Genomic DNA, 18799 nt, shown 5'->3' with positions numbered 1-18799 from the left:
TTTTTCCTCTTTTTCGCTCTCTCGTCTCTTTCTCTTCCCATTTCCCTCGCTGAGTTTTTCTGCCTCCAGAGTCGGAGATGGAGCTGGATCTGAACTTAAAGGAGATGTTGGCATCCCTTTTCTTTCAAGCTCATGATCAGGACAACTTGACAAGCAGGAGTTAAATGCAGGTGATAGTTTCTCAACTTGTATTCTAATGAATGCTATCAAGGTTTCTGTACTTACTTATGCGATAATGGTGAGTAACACTGGAGATGATTGAAAATAATTACTATTATCCTCGCAAAGATACGTGCAGTACAATTAAGTCCCAAATGATTCATCCCCCGACTGAATTTTGAGCTGAAAGTACTTTTATTAGGTATCTTTGTCCTGAAACTACAAAAAAAAAATAATAATAATAATAAAAATAATAATAATAAAAGGGCTTTAACACATTAGAGATATGCATTCATTTGATTCTACTGCTTATCCTGTTAATGGTTGCAAGTGAGTTGGACCCAATCCCAGTTGACTTCGAGCAAGAGGCAGGGTACACGCTAGACTGGTTATCAATCAATTGCAGGGCACCATTCCTACTTACACACCTATGGACAATTAATCAGTTATCCCAACAAGCATATTTTTAAAATATGGGAGGAGGAAGACAGAGCACTTGGAGAAAACCCACCCAAGCACGGTGAGAACATGCAAACTCCACACAGGAACGACTGCGCTGAAATTCAACCCAGAATCTAGATATAAAATCCCACATATTGATTCATTAAAAAAATCATTACCCATAATGGTCGCGAGCATGCTGGAGCCGATCCCAGCTGTCTTCGGGCGAGAGGCGGGGTACACCCTGAACCGGTCGGCAGCCAATCGCAGAGCACATACAAACAAACAACCATTGGCACTCACATTTACACCAACGGGCAATTGAGAGTCTTCAATCAACCTACCACACATGTTTTTGGGAAACCGGAGTGCCCGGAGAAAACCCACGCGCATGCGGGGCCGGGGATTGAACCTTGGTCCTCAGAACTGTGAGGCAAGATGCTCTAACAAGTAGTCCACCGTGCTGCCGCATATAATTATAGCATTTAAAATGTCTTTTAAAACCCACGCAGGCACAGGGAGAACATGAGAAACCCACACAGGCGGGGCCGGGATATGAACCACGGTCCCCAGAACTGTGAGGCAGATGTGCTAACCAGTTGTGCACCGTGCCGCACTTTGAAATTATCCGCCTTGAATTTATTGAACACACAAAAAAAACAATCTGTCAAGCAATTACTGTTGAAAAATTATAGCCATTTAAAAAAAAAACTACTACATCACAGCTTTCCGTTAAAGGTGCAGCCCAGTAACCCCGTTATATAGAGCCGCCCCTGCATTGTGTTGCATCTCCATATAAAGAACCAAAACAAGAATCTGTAGTAAGGGGACATTTTTTTTAGGATCATTAATTGGACCTTGACAAGGAGCAAAAACTGGGACGAATAATTTTTGATTATCTTCATTCGTCGCAATGAAGAGAAACTTTGTTACAATTTCAGTGTCACAATATCAATAAAATTACCAATGTGCTCGCTAAAAATGTGTCTTTATGACAGTGTAGGTTCTTAGTCATCCAGTTCATAGTAATCTGCAGAGGTTGAAGCGAGGCAACTGGACTACTTTTTTGGTTGAATTTGTTGTGTGCGTGTTTTTTTTTTTTTTTTTAATTGTCTTCCAAAAATGGTAAAAAATGACTTGGTCAATTTTGCTACTAGGCTGACAATATCTAGAAAAGCTCTATATTAAGCATATTTTTTTAGACGCTCACACTTTTCACGCTGCCGCTCACAACTCTAAATTGCCCGTCGGTGTGAATGTGAGTGTGAATCGTTCGTTGTTTGTTTGTATGTGCCCTCCGATTGGCTGGCAACCAGTTCAGGGTGTACCCCGCCTCCTGCCCGATGATAGCTGGGATAGGCTCCAGCATGCCCGCCACCCTTGTGAGGAGAAGCGGCTCAGAAAATGGATGGATGCCGCTGCAAATGGCTCCCAGGCCGTAGCTTGAACACCCTTGTTGTGTATTATGTTAGAAGTTCGGAAGATCATGAAAAAGAAAAAGATTGTGTTTCCCCAAAAATGGTCAACTGTTGTTTACAGTTCAGCTTTGCCAAATCTTTATACATACCGTAATTATTATTATAATTGTTTTTAATGGGAATAATGAATGTTGTCATTTGTATCTAAACTATTCACGCACATCGTATAACCTTAATTTCCCTCTCTCTATCTATTGGATTTTGATTCACTTTTTCGATGATAAAGAAAACAGAGTGCAGGTGAAAAGCTAATAAACTAATCGAAATTTGCAACCCAACACCATTCATAAGGCGTGCAAGAACTGAAGGAAGTTGTGTCAGTTCTCCCCTCAGTTGTTCAACATGGAACGTTTTTGCTTTAGTTCAAAAGAACAACCCCATAATAGCGCTAAAAAATAGGAGTTCTGGTAGAAGAGTGGCTATCCACTCTTGATACCATGCAACACATGGCTTGATATCAACCCACATTTTTTTGCACAGCTAAAGATTTTCTGTTCATTTGTGAGTCAAAAGACAGAAGCCTGACATGATATTCAAGGATTATAGATCAGGAATACACGACAGACTGGCTGAGGAAATTCCAGTGAATCTAAATACTTCCTCTGTCTGGACTGACTCACAATTATTTTCCAATTCCATTCACACTTTTTTTTGAAACTCCAGCAGGCAAAACAGCATTTTTTTGTGGCGATATCTAAAAACATTCAGGTGGCTGATAGGGAATTGCTTCCAGACTGCCTTGCAACAGATCCAGACAGCTGAAACCGGGCGTGGAAAACATTTTTTAAGATTCCAACACCGCCTCTATTGACATTCAGCAGAGGTAAATATTTAACAGGCGGCTGTTGAGTGCCATGTGCAGTATGGCACAGGCCAGCTTGCGGTGGAGATATGTATATAGACAAGGCTGTTTTATTAAGCGTTGCTGCAGACATATTTAGGTAAAGTATGCCTGACACCTAGGGAGGAAATTGCCTGTATATGACACTATTCCTCAATACTGTGGCAGCTTGCCTCAATGCAATTTTGGACGAGGCGATTGACGGAGAATGACATGCAATGCAGGGGAGGGAGAGGGAATGAGAGCGAGATGAGAAAGTGTGCAGCGCCTTCCAATGCTGGAGGACGGCGGTGAGTGTCTCATGAATGTGTGTAATGTAGGTGGCACGGCGGGGTGACATGCAGGGTTTGTAATTGCAGTTTGCCATGTGAGGGATTGGCCAAAAGATAGCGGTGTTTACCGGAGGCCTGCTTGTGTTTGCTCTGTGTGGGAGTGATGGCGAACGAGGCTGCTATTCATGTGTGTAATATTCTAGGGAAACGCACGCAGTTACACTTTATGGAGAAAAGCAAAGAGCCACGCTTGGTAATCAATGAATCAATCTATCAGACATGAAGCTGGAGCCAGAACCTTGACTTTTGATTTTACCAAGTTGTTTTATACAATTATATGGCTCTGTGCTCGGGGAGGCTATTTTTTCCCCATTTGCAAAAAGCAAATACCCCCCAAAAAAATGTACGCAGGAAGTGGGACCACAAGTGTTTTGGTGTTCGAAATAAAAAGGGGAGACTTAGAAAAACAGGGTGTACAAATCAGAATCCGCTATCATTTCTGGAAAAACCGCCTCAAGAGATCCAAAGGTTAGAGCCCCCAGGTTTGTTATTAGATTTTTTTTTGCAACGCCATCGCGGATGATGTCAAGCGATGTTCAGATGGCCCCTCAGTTCAGCGAAACTTTAGCGACACTTGTACCGCATATTCCAAATTGAGTGACCAGCCTCAACGGGGAGGTGCTATAAGAAGAAGAATGTGAGAAGAGAAGAATACTGTGTACACCCGAAGAGTAAGTGTAACGTATGACGACTGCGAGTGCCACTGTGCGGCATCACATTTCCCAAATCTTTTTCTTTTAACTGCTATAACACATGATAATTAAGAATGTTAAAAAGTGAGATGCATGCAAATCAACTCTGCATTATGCCTAAAGTTAAGAATGTTTCTATATGTATATAAAATATTCATAATATATATATAATATTCCTTGTACTATTACTACTACTACCACTAAGAATAATAATAATACATAGTGGTTAACATATAATGCTTTTATACAAAAAAGTACTTAATTTTCTTTTGCACATGATTCAAATGAGGTAAACTGACCTAATTGGCCCCTCTCTCCTAAAAAAGAATCAAATATTGTTAGTTTACGACATTTTAATCATGTGCAACCAAAGAACATTTTGGAATTTAGTACATTGAACTTTTTTTTGCCAGTGTAGTTTTATTATGGCAACAATTGAATCCTGGATTATTTCAATTTAAAATTAAAATAAAAACATTTGAATTTACTTAATTTGAACATGTACATCAGTTGCACAAGATTCAAATTTGTTAAACTGACATTTTTTATTCTACTACTTTTTTTTTTTTAGGAGAAGATGGAAAAATCAGTTGACCACATTTTAATCTTGCGCAACCAAAGTACTTTTTTCCCCATTGTATTTAAATTTTTTTGTCACTAAATATCAAAAGATTAAATAAATTCACCCTACAATGTTCCACTTGGACTTGCATTAGAGGCTTCCAGGGCACCCAAATGTTAGGTGATCTCAGTCTTTAACCTTCACACTGTTAAACTTCCACACATAACTTGTCATATTGCCACCCTTTGTTTTTTTGTTTTTTTTATTTCCACACAGAATGTTTTGCAAATGAATATGTTCTTCAAATGATTCACTTTTAAGCCATACAAATCCAGTCTCAGCAAAACCCAAATGCAGTTTTCCTTTCAACGTCTAGAGGGCTCTGTTGTCTACACTCTTTAGTCCCAATCAAAGTCTCAACTGCCTGTCCTGCTTGCAGGAAAAAAATCTAAATAGAAATACACACACAATTCGCCCAATCAGGGTTGTAATTAAAATGAACAACCTAATTAACCTCGGGAATGTATCCCATAATTCAGTAATATTAACATGATCATCCCAGAGCTGGTAAATGTTTGGTGATAAAAAGCAAAAGGCAGAATTAAAGCCAGTTGCTAATTAATAGGAAGACACGATAATTGGGCTTATGAAAATGGGGTGGAATTGGTGGGGACTTGATAGTTTTAAGGAGGTTTATTATCAGCGTGTCAAATATGAAATTGAGTCACATTAGATTTTTTTCTTTGAAGACTGAAGGCTGTGTGACTGGGATGATGTACGTGGCGCATCACACGGCATGCTTTGCTCGCCGTTTATTCCCCGAAGAGACACACGCTCAAGTGCTGCACTAAATCTTAAAACATGCAAAACAAGGGCCTAACTAAACGTGATAGAACGGATCAAACTGCTGCCGTAAATTCTTCATAATTCGATCTTTAAAAAAAAAAAAAAAAAAACGCTGACATTTTCAGGAACTATCACATTCTTGGTGTTTTCTTGTGAGCATCCTGAGACATGTTGCGTGCGTGCGTGCGTGCATCTTCGTGCGCTGTGTGTCTGTGTGTACGTGTTGCGATGGCAGCACTTGACTGCTCCTGACTTGTGATTGGAAAATTGAACCAGAGGACAAAGAGGTGAAGTGACAATGAGGTGGAGAGACACAAGGAGAGAATGAAAGCGCAGAATTGTAGTACACTCCTGTGGCTCATCACTGCCACCGATTCCCGCCCGGCAATAAATCTGTCAGAGCCCTCATCGCCATCCCAAGGTAGTCTTCCATTCATAATAGCCCATTTAGAGTAAATAGCTTGAAATCAGCAGCACAGTCGCCATCATCAAAGATATATAACCACATGCCCGTGTACTGAGCTATCACCATCATACTGTGTGAGTGTGGCTTCGTTTCCAAAGACGGTTGAAGAAAATAAATAGCATTTAGATACAAGCACGCAAAAACAAAATCACTATCCTTCGCTTCTGGTTGGACAAAGTTTGCTTTCCGCACCTTTTATTATCGCCATAATGTTTGCAGATGATCATAATTACATGTCTAAATCCAACATTTGCAACGGTGTTTCATCACCACCTTTTCTACTAAAGGGGCATTTTAAAGCTTGTGAAGATGGCAGCCCCTATAAGCTATTTGCAGGGCCTTTTTAGGTACTCCTGCAGTAATCAGATGGGAACATATACAAACAAATATATCTTCGCAAATACTACTCCGTTTTAAATGGAGACCGGTTTGTTATTGGGGTTGGATTTGCACTGCATTGGACTGACAGCTGTTCCTAATATTTTAGTTACCTTATTTAATTGATACACACATACCGATTTTTATTAAGAAAAACAAAAATCAGCCAGTGCTTACTGCTCTTATACAGTATAGTGTGACATGACAAATACTCGGCACAACCATTTGCTCCTCCATTTGCGCTTCAGGTCACGTTCTTATTGGCTAGCGTTGTAATTCACGTCCCAATCACGGCCGGCGCTCGGTGGTGAGCACACACGTAAGGATTTGCGATCGTAAATAGTGAACACGTTAAACATTTATTTTATGAAGCAGTGTTGAGTTTACGTGAGCATTTGAAGCTGGTTAAACTTTTAAGCCATCTTGCAAGGCATCACTTATAGTTTGCCATCCATTTCTACTACACATCTTTCAGTCAAAATTTGTATTACTTTTGCAGCTCCCCCCCATTATAAAGTAATGGGACTCATTCATTAGTCTATGGTTAGCAGTTTTAAATAATTAATACATTTACATGTACTGTATGTTGGACTTATGTTGATTTCTATGTGTTCTGCATTATCATAATTTCACGCATATTGTATATGTAAGTATTGCATCTTTTAGTGCTGGTCACATTAAATTGGGGACCAGCATAAAATGGAGGATTTGTTTTGATAAATTGTTCTGTTACGACAGCTGTTCTAAACATGTATAAGCCAAATGCAATGTTCAGGAATTAGATGCAACATGATGTGGGCTATGCATATTTCTCCCGTGTCCTTCATTAGAAATGTAATAAATTATGCCCATGTAACATTTCAGTCATTACTATTTAATAAAGCAGCATAATTAAAATTCAAGCTTTGGGCATGTTTTTGCATTGATATACTGTATGTATATGCTGTACATCTGCGGAATCGTACATATCGCAAGCACGCACACACACTGTCTCACTCACATACATGCACGCGCGGGAACACGCGCGCACACAGAGGGAGTGTGGCTGGTGTGTGGCACAGCCCGAGGCTATATGTACAGTACAATGTCTACAATGGTGATTAGTGACACCGCCCGTCTTCCATGATAAAGTCATTTAAGCTAAAGGTTGTTAATAATAAAAAAAATCTATTTTGGAACAAAAACAACATCACGTTTGTGATGCAAAACAATTGTTAATCAGACGTCCGACAGCCAAAATATCTGCTGTCAGGAGGAATGTCAAAAATGCATCACTCACATGTCCTCATAATATTTATGTTCATCATATTCCAACATGATCCCCATCTGTCTTTAATTATAACTTGGAAATGCAAGTACAGCGTTTACTGTAGAAGAGATCCTCTTCAGAGACATTATCTCTCCTTTAAGCCTCTCAGTCTTGCTTTTGGTCCAGTGAGGACTGAAGTTCTTATCAAATCACATCATTTTATCATCAATACTCACGTAGCTTAATTACCTTCGCCAAGAATTCCTGGTTTGAAACTTTGACTTTGACTGCATTTCCACTCACGGATTTATCATCCAGCTTTTTTAGCTTTGCATTAGGAATAATTGACGTTGACGATGCCAAAGTAAGTGAAAGTAATAATAAACATACGTACTGTACATTCATGATCAAAACATGCGGATTACCTAATTAATTTAAGTAACTCTTGACTTTACACCATCAGTTTTGAGCACAGTATGGACTGCAGTTTGTAGGGGTTTAACACTGTATATATACAGACCCTTTCCAAGAAATTAGAATATCATGGAAAAGTTTGTTTATTTCCATAATTCCATTCAAAAAGTTAAACTTTTATAGATTATCGATTCAGGGCCCACAATTAAAATTATATTAAGTATATATTTGTTTATTTTTACATAATTTGGGCTTCCTGTTCATAAAACCCACGAAATCAGGAATACAAAAAAATTGGAATACTGTGATGAAATCAGCCCAAATTTTGCAGGCCATAAATGTTTTCAACTGAGTGTCACACAGTAATCATCTATTAAACTCAAAGTACCTGCACAGGTTTCCCCATTTGTCTTTAAATTGCTTCAGTTTTGTTCAGTTGGGTTCAATATGAGGAAGACTGCAGATTTGACAACTGGCCAGAAAACCATCATTGATACCCTCCGTAGGATGGGTAAGCCACAAGAGTTCATCGCTAAGGAGGCTGGCTGTTCACAGAGTGCTGTGTCCAAGCATATCAATGGAAGGACAAAATGTGGCAGGGGAAGATGCACCAGCAAAAGAGATGACCGTGGGCTTTAGCGGATTATCAAACAGAGAAGATTCAAGAATCTGGCAGAGATCCAGAAAGAGTGTATGAGGCGGGAGTCACAGCTTCAAAAACCACCACAATCAGACGCATCCGGCAGATGGGCTACAACTGTCGCGTTGCTCGGGTCAAGCCACTTCTGAGCCTGAGCCGACGTAGGAAGCGTCTCAACTGGGCCAAGGAGAAGAAGGACTGGACTGTTGGCCAGTGGTCCATGGTCCTCTTTTCCGATGAAAGTAAAGTGCGCCTTTCATTCGGGAATCAAGGTCCAAGGGTTTGGGGGAAGACGGCTGGAGAACAGAACCGAAGCTGCTCGAGGTCAAGTGTGAAATATCCACAGTCAGTCATGATTTGGGGTGCAATGTCCAGTGCACGAGTTGGTAACTCTGCTTTGTAAAATCCAAGGTCACCACAACAGTCTACCAGAAAGCCTGCTTGCACAATATAACATTTGACCAGGTAATTGTCTTTCAGTTATTATTCAGAGCTAACTAGAAAAACATTCTAATTACCAGGTGCTATGTGCTTCTGCAAACAGGTAAACTATGCTGAGAGGACTAACTAGATGTAATGATTAACATATAGACTGAACAATAACCGTATAAAGATTGAACAAAACAAGTTGTGCTGCTTGTAATAATTGACAAGCAGACTGACCAATGTCTGTATGAAGACTGTGATGCAACCAAGCATTTGGTGAGGCTACGTAGACTAGCCAAATGGTTCACCTTCAAACAAGACAATGACCCTAAGCACACAGCTAAAATACCGAAGCAGTGCCTTCAGAACAACTCAGACTGTTCTTGAATGGCCCAGTCAGAGCCCTGACTTAAACCCAATTGAGCATCTCTGGAGAGACCTGAAATGTCTTCAGAAAGACAATGATGGAACAAACCAATCAATGGTTCTGTCCGTAATGATTGACAGGTAGACAAGACAATGGGAACTCAAGAGAAATCACTGCCTAATGGAGGAACACATGCCAACACAAACAAACAAACAAAAAATCCCAGTGGAGAAGAGGGCATATGCTCACTCCAACCTCAAGAAGTGTATAAGTTAATGAATAGAACGCTATCATTGAGTATATTGACTTTGCAGCACGGAAGCCAAGCTCCTAAAGCCTGTGGAGGGTCACCGCTCTACCACTAAATTGTGACTCTGCTCTACAAGAAGGTAAAACACAGATGGCCCCTCACAGTCTCTACTAAAACTCCATCACTCACTCACACCCCAGAAGAGACGGAGCTGAAATAGGTAGATGGAAGTGACGAGAGAGGTCGAGAGAAAAAAAGTCCGGCGGAGGGAAATACATTTGCTACGTTAGCGCCACATGATTGAGCAACGGCCACGCATGGTGATGAGGACGGGGTAGGAAGACAGAAAAATAGAGTGGCTGTTAGTCAAGGTGTCTTAATGCATATTCCATTCATCTCCTCTCCTCCACTATTCTTCACCACATCAGATAGCATGTACCTGACGGAAACCAACGGAAGATTGCTCAGTAGATCAAAAGGTGTGGCTGCAGTTTAGATAAGTCGACCTCCAATCCCAATACAGTTCATCTGTCTCAAATGGCGGCTCATTTCTCTTGTCAAGGAAAAGGTGATATTTATAGCTGTTGATTACATTGTGTGGAGAAACTCTCAGTCCATGCCTTCAATACACTTTGAATGCCTCACTGCAGCCTATTGGGTCTTTGTTGTAAATTAAGTGCTTTTCCGGGGTTTTCCTGGCTTTTTGGACTTCCCTTCTCTTTGTGGAATTATTTCCCATCTGACATGAGACGTTCTGCCATACAGTCCTTTTCAGCTCAAAAATGAATTTTTTTTTTTGTCTTAAACCCCAATTAGTTGCTTGATATTAGATTGTTTCCTTCCTTGTACCTGTGATCCTTCTAGCTGCTCTGTCTTCTTCTTTTCGTGTCTGAGGAGCAGCAAGAACTTGATGCATCACTGATTCAACAAAGAGCACTAGGTTGTGTTAGGGTGAAGTCTTTCTTTTTAAGAACCAATGCTATGCTTTGATTTTATTTTAGTGAGAAGACTTATGGAAAAGCTACTACTTTGTTGATCAGTATCTTGATAAAGCAGTCCAACCAGGATTTTTCTTAGCACCTTGTTACATCCATCCATTCAGCCTCTCCCATCTCACTTTGGGCGAAAGGCGGGGTCGACGCTGGACTGGCTGCCAGCCAATCACACGGCACATGCTGACAATCACATTCCCACCTTCTGGACAATTTAGCATCTTCAGTTGACCTAACATGCATGAGTTCGAAATGTGGGAGGAAACCAGAGTGCCTGGAGAAAACCCAAGCAAGCAGGATTCTGCAAAAAGAACTTTAGATGAAAGGTGTGGCAATATTAGAAAGTTTAAGTTCATAGAGCAATGAGCAGTTATTTCAAAGAGGAAAGCCTTCTACTTAGTAAGGTCCACGTGTTAATGTGCCATCTCCACCCTGGAGCCTGTTTAGTGGTGCAAAACCTAAGACACATAGACTCCAGAGGCATGGAGTCTCTTGCTACTACAACATGATGTCAATGGCAAACACTCAATGTGGGGAACACACCGCCAAACAGCGAAACAATTTGTTTAATCATAAAGTGCATTTACATAAGGCGACGGCTGCATAAATGAATGCATAATTGAACAGGTTAATGCATAATGTAGCGCTCCCCCGGGACAATAAATAAAGTGCCTTTTGAAAACGTGTGAGACAGGCGAGGAGGGGGAGCAAGAGAGTGCCAGAGAGACAACAGTACCCGACGAGCGTCAGACAAGACATGAAACACGAGACAATGCCAAGGCCACCGAAGGAGTGAGAGGGGGAAAAAAAAGAAAGGAATATGGCAGGAAATAAATAAGTAAAAAGGGTGAAGTCATGCTAAGAGGATTTGGGGACATTTCTTGCCATAATCTGTCTATTAGCACCAACGTATTCGCAGCTCTCATAAGCATGGCAGGGACACTAGCAGTGACAGGCTCACACACAACTTAGTCCAATTTAACGTTGCCTCATGGGACTCTATCCCACACTTTCTGTTTATCCTCTTTTATTCACCATCCTTTCTGTTTTTCTTACTATTTGCCATATGACACTAACATGCTCTTTGTACTTGAACACTTCATCTATTATTTGGGACCAACGTAATTTGTGTATTATTACCTCGGCCAAGCTGCAAAGCATGATGAGAAATAGAGTTCAGACTGAGGTGGGTAGAGTACTGAGTAACTGGTGAATAACTTCTGATTTATTATTATTTTCATCAGAGCATGAATGACAAATAGACTAAAATTGAAAAAAGGCAAATCTTGATATTGCATAACATGACTTTAACTAAAACAATAATTCATAATTAAATCTTTATAAAATATAAATTAAGGCAAATTCTGCCACAATTGTTTTTTTTTAAATTAAATTAACTTTCTTTGTTTAAACACAGGCGGCACGGTGACCGACTGGTTAGAGCGTCAGCCTCACAGTTCTGAGGACCCGGGTTCAATCCCCGGCCCCGCCTGTGTGGCGTTTGCATGTTCTCCCCGTGCCTGCGTGGGTTTTCTCCGGGCACTCCGGTTTCCTCCCACATCCCCAAAACATGCATGAATTGGAGACTCTAAATTTCCCGTAGGTGTGAATGTGAGTGCAAATGGTTGTTTGTTTGTATGTGCCCTGCAATTGGCTGGCAACCAGTTCAGGGTGTACCCCGCCTCCTGCCCGATGATAGCTGGGATAGGCTCCAGCACGCCCGCGACCCTAGTGAGGAGAAGCGGCTCAGAAAATGGATGGATGGATGGATGTTTAAACACACAAAACAGCACTAGTTTGAAATAGAGTTCTTATAAGCTGAAATATGGAAATTTTTTTAGTCGACGCAGATGACAAGTTCTTTTTTATAGCCTGTAAACAGATTGAATGTGTCATGTTCCTGTTCATCGCCTGTCTGCTGTGTTATTTCTTGTTTGCAGTCTCCTGGGTGATAGCTGATGGACAGAGTGCCCTGCTACACGCCTGTTGGCTATGACCATCAGCTAAGTATTTGGTGGAGAAGAAGCAGAAGGATGACATCGGATTATTGTGCATTGCTCGCTTCCGTGGTCCGTTGTATACCCGGTTGTTTGTGCACAACTTTCCTTGTGCTTAGTTCAAGAACCGGGTATTCTTTTGTAAGTACATTTTGCGTAGTTGTTCGCGCTTGTCTTTTCTTTTCTCGTGTAGTTTAGATATGGTTTGTTTTTCTCCAGGCGTCGTCCTTCAGCTTTGCTCCGTCCACCATTTTTAGTTTTTGTTCTAGCAGTAGCTATTTTGTTTCATGTCATCATTCTCCTTAGTTGTACCTTTTATCAGTATAGTCACGTGTATGGTGCCCTTTTATTTCTACTTTTACGGTGTACGCTTATGTGTTACACGCTTATTAAAAAACTTGTATCAATCATCAATTGTGTTCAGTCTGCTTTGGTGTCCTAAATTCATTTTGTTAACCCGTAACAGAATGTGAGGCCAGGGGTGTTATGCCTGTCAAGACACTATTTGCGGTGCCTGCGCAATCTATTTTGTCCTTTTCGTCCTACTGTTGTTGCTGTAGCTAGTGATCAAAGATGGCCGACCTGTTGCTTATGCGCACCTCAGTTAGTGCAGGCACCGCAAGATTGTGTGGTTACAGTGCTTCTTCTGACTGTGAGGAAACCCTCCATTGTTTCTGCCATGCTATGTTTGAGGTAATGTAAGTGAGCCACTTTGAAAATTTGCTTCTGCGTAGGACTGCAGACTTTAAGTGCTTTGTTTCATGTGACTGCCTGGCTTCGTTTGAAATGGAGTCAAACGTCACTCGTGGCCTCGTTGCAATGGTGAAACAGAATCATGTGACAGAAGTCTCTCTGGCAAAATAAACACCGTGGAACCTTGATCGAATGGTCTAATAGGGGTGTTCGGGTCATCTGGTACAGCCCATTGTCGGTTACATTGAAGCACTTTTTTTGCGGCCATATGCACCCATATTACTGTACAGTACAAAGTTATTGTTTTGCAGTTGTTTGTGGCCTAAAACTGCCCATACAGTACAGGTACTGCAAATAAATATAAAAAAAAGCTTGAAAATATTTATCTGCTGGTGTCCTTGGCCATGGTGACATAGTTGACGTACAGTACTCATCGTAGGTGAGTCGCAGCAAAGAATTAGTGTGCTTCCTAGTTCCAAATCCGTTGTCAAAGGCGAACGACTTGACAAAAAAACTGTTAAGGCTTCTTTATACTCGCGTGGACGGCGACCGCACTGACATCACTGCGGCTGTCCCTCGTGTAGTTTGCCTTTATATTCTAGCACAACCAACGCACGCTGTTTTGCATTTTTTTGGCCATTTCCGGTAACCGTTTTTTACTTTCCTTTCGGTAACAAGGAGCAAAGCAACAACAATGGCGACTGTGACAGAACAAATGGACTTGGATGACCAGATGATACGTTTAATTATGCTGCAAAATCGATCAAGAAGCCGGCGACGTAGATGGTATGTAGAAACAAGGGGCATGCTGTTACGTAATCACAGCATCTGACTAAAATGGACCAATCACGAGGGACGATCTCCGTGGCGTTCGACGCGGAGGAACTATTTTTGTCGGCTGTGTGGCAAGCTACGCAGAGGTGCTGCGCGGGGGAATTCGTTGGTCACGTGATGCAATGCGGGCGTTGTCGGCCGCGCGACCGTGGGAGTATAAAGAGGCCTTTACTGCTCCAAAAAAAAAAAAAAAAAAAGCATGTTCCAGACTCCAAACACTTGTTTTGTATTCCTCAGAGCCATGCCCACTCTCTCTCGCTCTATGCACAATAGACAATAAATAGAACCATCACCAGCCGCCATGTCAATATCTCACATTCATCATGGCCGTAACATAGGCACAGGAGGCATGTCTTTTGGAATTGGATTTAGTATGTATATCTGTTACCCGGACATACGTCAATCTCATTCTCTGCCTGTATTGCGCCACAGCCACAACAGTGGCCAATTCTGGAACTGACAGACTTTGTCAACGGCATTTTAAGTGACAAATGGAAACGATTTTTGGACACATTGTTCAGTCTTGACTGTCCATTTTATCCGATAGCCGTTATCTCGAGGTCCGTTTTACTGAGGTTCTACACAAACTATGAGATTTAAAAAAATATAGCAAGTGGAATGTAGCTCAATGTAGCAGACTAAAAGTAGTGTTACGTCTTAATAAAAAGAAAAAGTATGTTGCATTAAAACTACACTGACAAGTTAAGTAAAGTAGCGGTAACAGCGTAAATGTGTTACTATTCACCTTTGGTAGTGTTTTAGTTGACATTTGTCACTCAGTTTGTTGCTTAGCAGGATCACGTAAAACCTGCAAATTCACGTTATCGATACCCACAAAACTTTGAACGGGGGCTACACATGTGCCAAGCAAAAACTCCTTCAGTTCTGCTGCCAATCTGGTGGAATCTGATTTGAGGGCCCCCTCCCACTACCACAAAGTCACCTCTGCTTGACAACTACCGTTATGTGTTACACCTATAGGATATAGGATTAATGTTTGTGTCACCTCTTTTCATTTTTTTACTATGCTTGAATCCTCATGCTTAGTTCACTTTACGCCTCGGTCTGGGTCTGGTCGGCCCCGACTGTTATCCCAGCAGATAGGGGAGAAATCATTCTTAATACACCGCACCCCACAGGATAATTGCAAAGGATAAACTTTCAGACACGTGAGAATCAGGTGTTTGGTGACTTTGATAGCAAGGGAGGGACAATTGCTCACTTGAATAACCTCTGCCAGTACCCGTACCCGTGCAGGTGGACCCTCAATTTCCTGATTCACTGAGCACACTTCGTCCTCCCTCATCCTCAACACTGGAGACCCCAACGCAGTAACTTGCTGTATTCCCTTATCCACCCTTGACTGTAAGGCCATCTCAGACTCCAATGTCATGATTATGTTTGCCGACGACGCAGTCGTGGTAGGTCTGATCTATATAACAATGATGAGACAGCCTACCACGCTGAGATCATCTAGCTAAAAAAAAAACACAAAAAAAACTGATGCAGGGGGAACCACCTAGGGCTGAACACAAACAAAACAAAGGAGATCATAGTGGATTTTTCCAGGATGGAAGCAGAACCTTTTCACACTCGTCATAAACGGGGCCCAAGTGGAGATGTGGAAAGCTTCAGGTGCCTCAGCATCTCCCAGGACCTGCACATGTTCAGACTACCTAAGCACTCTGGTAAAGAAGGGTAACCAATGTTTCATTTTAAAAATACCAATACTCATTTTAAAAACGCTACAAGCCAATATTTCCAACAAATCAACATCAAACTGTTATTATTATTGTTGACTATCACTATGTTTGACTATGATTTCTGACACTTACAGTAAGCACTGAGCACTTTTTTTTTTTTTAGTATTCTTGTTTGTAAATTATATGAATTAGAAAATGCATTTATGTTTATCAAAGCCATTATTTACATTTCCGTGAGATTGTCGTGAACTACCTGTCAATGCGTGTTATCTTCGCAGCGGTCCACAGCATGAGCGTTGCGGGCACGTCCGCATGTACGAGCTGTCAGGTGAGATCGGAGCATTTAAGCTGTGATGTGTCACACCTGATTATGTGTAGGTGTTAGCGTCTTTCATTCCTGTGCGCCGCAAATGCGCGCGTCGACAGAGGCGAGTCATCAGCGGAGGTTGGACGGCTGGTGACAGCGCTGCGACCTCCGATGACGCCCTCCATTTTGTCAAGCGACGGCTCGAGCAGATTACCTCCGGCGCCATCTTCTTACTCTGTATGCTAATGAAAAGAGAGAGAGATGTAATGAGAAATGAGTGGCAGATAAAAGAAATGATGGGAAAAAATGAGGGCGAAAGAAGGGACAAGGCAGGAAATTGAGAGAAAGGACCATAGAGGAACGCTGTGTGTGTGATGGAGTGGTTAAAAGACTTAAAAAGGGGAACAAAAAGATGGCAGGGCAAATGTGTCACACGTGGAGAGAATAAAAACAAATACAGTGAGGATGGAAGTGAAAAAGAACAAAAGCAGACTATTGAAGGTCATGTGCCACCATATTGGGGCTCCTTAGGATAGAATTTTTGGGTGAAAGGTATGTAAGGCAGCTGCGACATGATGAATACGATTGATTGTGTGTGTGTGTTTGTGTGTGTGTGTGTGAGCGAGAGACAGACAGTAATGAATTCAGGGTGCAGGACAGGAAGAAAAAAGGACATTGAAACTAGTTGAATTTCAAACGGGGACACCCTTGCCTTTTTTCACTTTGGATGTGTTGTCCTTGTGTCCAGATGCCCAAGTGTCTGTGTCCGTGTGTGTCTGTGTGTGTGTCTGTGTGTGACTTTGAGCCCAAATAGCAGCTGGGAGACACTGCTGTAATCTATTATGCCCAAAGTAACTGAGCTGTCCTAAATGTCATTAGCTAAAAGGCAAATTTCATTACACCTCTAATAAGGAGCATGAAGACTCTTTTAGATGTCGCCGCTTCCCAACACCTCCTGCAGCATTTATTTTTTTTTTTGGGTCTACGCTCTGCTCATTATTCTCTCTACTACCCCTCTGCCTGCATCTGCATCCTGGTTCTCAGTGGTCTTCCCTTTCAAGGTTAAAGTAAATGGCCAATGTCCGTGTTCAGAAAGTGAGAGTCAATTCACGAGATGACGGTGACTCACCTTCAGTATACATTAAGCTCCGCCCTCCCCACCCCCCCCTCCCTTCCAGCCTTTGATGGGTGTTGGGAGTCGATGGCTAATCAGCTAGCATCAGGTCTAGCCCTCATTTCTCCTTCACATGGGCCCCATTAGGGAGCTGGCTTTCTGGAGCAGGCCGATAAGGACAATATGCTCCTCTTCCACATACACCCCAGATCTTCTAGGACCCCTTTCTTTGCTCGTTCAGCTCATTTCCCAGCTTTCCCTCGCTATGCATCTCATCCGCTCTCATCCCAGTGCTCCCCTCACGTCTCACTTTTATTTCACATCATCTTTCTCCTAAAGTCCAATTACAACCGACATACCACAGTAACTTCACTTCCTCTGCTAGGTTTGTGTCCAGTTTTCCCTCACTCTGTTTTACACTCATTCCAAAACTAATCCCCCTATTCTACTAGTGGTCAACTTTTCAACTATGTTTTTTGTCTGACAATGTTCTCATTTTACACCCTGAGTCTAGTGTTGGAATCAGCCATTGCCCTCTTCACAATTTGCTGCATTCACCACAGAATGCAAACATTGATTCTTTGGGACAACGGCAGAAAATCACCTCAACTGTAACCCATCATAAGAAATCAAGTTTAACAATCGCCAATCAGACTAATTAGACTGTGCCTTCTCATGCATCACTCCTAATGTTTCTGGCTCGATAAAGTAAATAGTCAGGGCAGCCAACACGTGTGTTTTAAAATTACAATTTTAAGCACTATACTATGCTTAATCCCCGGATGTTTGCCCAACGGACCATGATTAACCCTGGCAACAGCAAACTACTAAGAAATGAAGAGTCTTCATGCAACAGACTCGATACCATGGCACAAATGCTAGCGGGAAGATTCAAATCTAAAGGCAATGGTCAACCATTAGTCATATTGTACTGAGCAGGACAGAAACACACTTTAGTCACGACACTACCATTAAGATCCATTTCTGGTTCTGTGGTCATCTCAGTTTTCCTTTCCTCTGCCATCAGTGGTACCATTTAAGGTGGCATCACAGAAAACACCCAACAAGTACCGGGATAAGAAAAAAGAAAAAAAAAAACAATGGTGAAGTTAACCCTTTTGATATTCGCTGAGCTTCAGTCTAAGGACATCTACAATGACGTGCTGTATTAGGAAAACCTTTGAGGCATATTTGACCTGAAACTGGTGCACTACCAAATTTGATGAAATCAAAGGTCTTTATTTTTATAGGTTCCACTCATATCAGGCTTTTCGGTGAGGGCGGCATGGTGAAAAGTGGTTAGCACGTCTGCCTCATAGTTCTGCAATTCGGGGTTTGAATCTCAGCCTTCCTGTGTGGCCTTAGCATTTGCTCCCTGTGCTTGCACAGGTTTGCTCCACTCTGGCCCACATTCCAAAATCATGCATGTTACCAGTTGCTCAATCGAAGACTGAACAAAAGTCCAACTCCATAGACTCCATTGACAAGCACAATACAAAATTGAAGGATAAAAGCTTTTCGGTGAAGAATCTGAGGAATTGATCGTTCAAATGTCAGTGCCCCTGCCCCACATAGACCTTTGTAAAAGCATTCAATCATTTGGATCCTGAACCCTCAA

General features: G+C 41.7%; 1 protein-coding gene across 1 annotated transcript in view; it reads right to left on the bottom strand.

Annotated features, from left to right (window-relative positions):
- Positions 1-15983: 15983 nt before the first annotated feature.
- LOC133470364 (paramyosin-like) overlaps positions 15984-18799 on the bottom strand; it is a 127561-nt gene continuing 124745 nt past the window's right edge. Inside the window, exon 23 of the mRNA XM_061758675.1 lies at positions 15984-16309. The gene's annotated coding sequence lies outside the window, so the exon portion shown is untranslated. The remainder of the gene's footprint in view (positions 16310-18799) is intronic.

Source organism: Phyllopteryx taeniolatus, chromosome 20 (assembly GCF_024500385.1).
Source record: "Phyllopteryx taeniolatus isolate TA_2022b chromosome 20, UOR_Ptae_1.2, whole genome shotgun sequence".
Lineage (NCBI taxonomy): Eukaryota > Metazoa > Chordata > Actinopteri > Syngnathiformes > Syngnathidae > Phyllopteryx > Phyllopteryx taeniolatus.
Note: the sequence above shows the minus strand (reverse complement) of the source record. Positions and strands in the feature narration are given on the sequence as shown.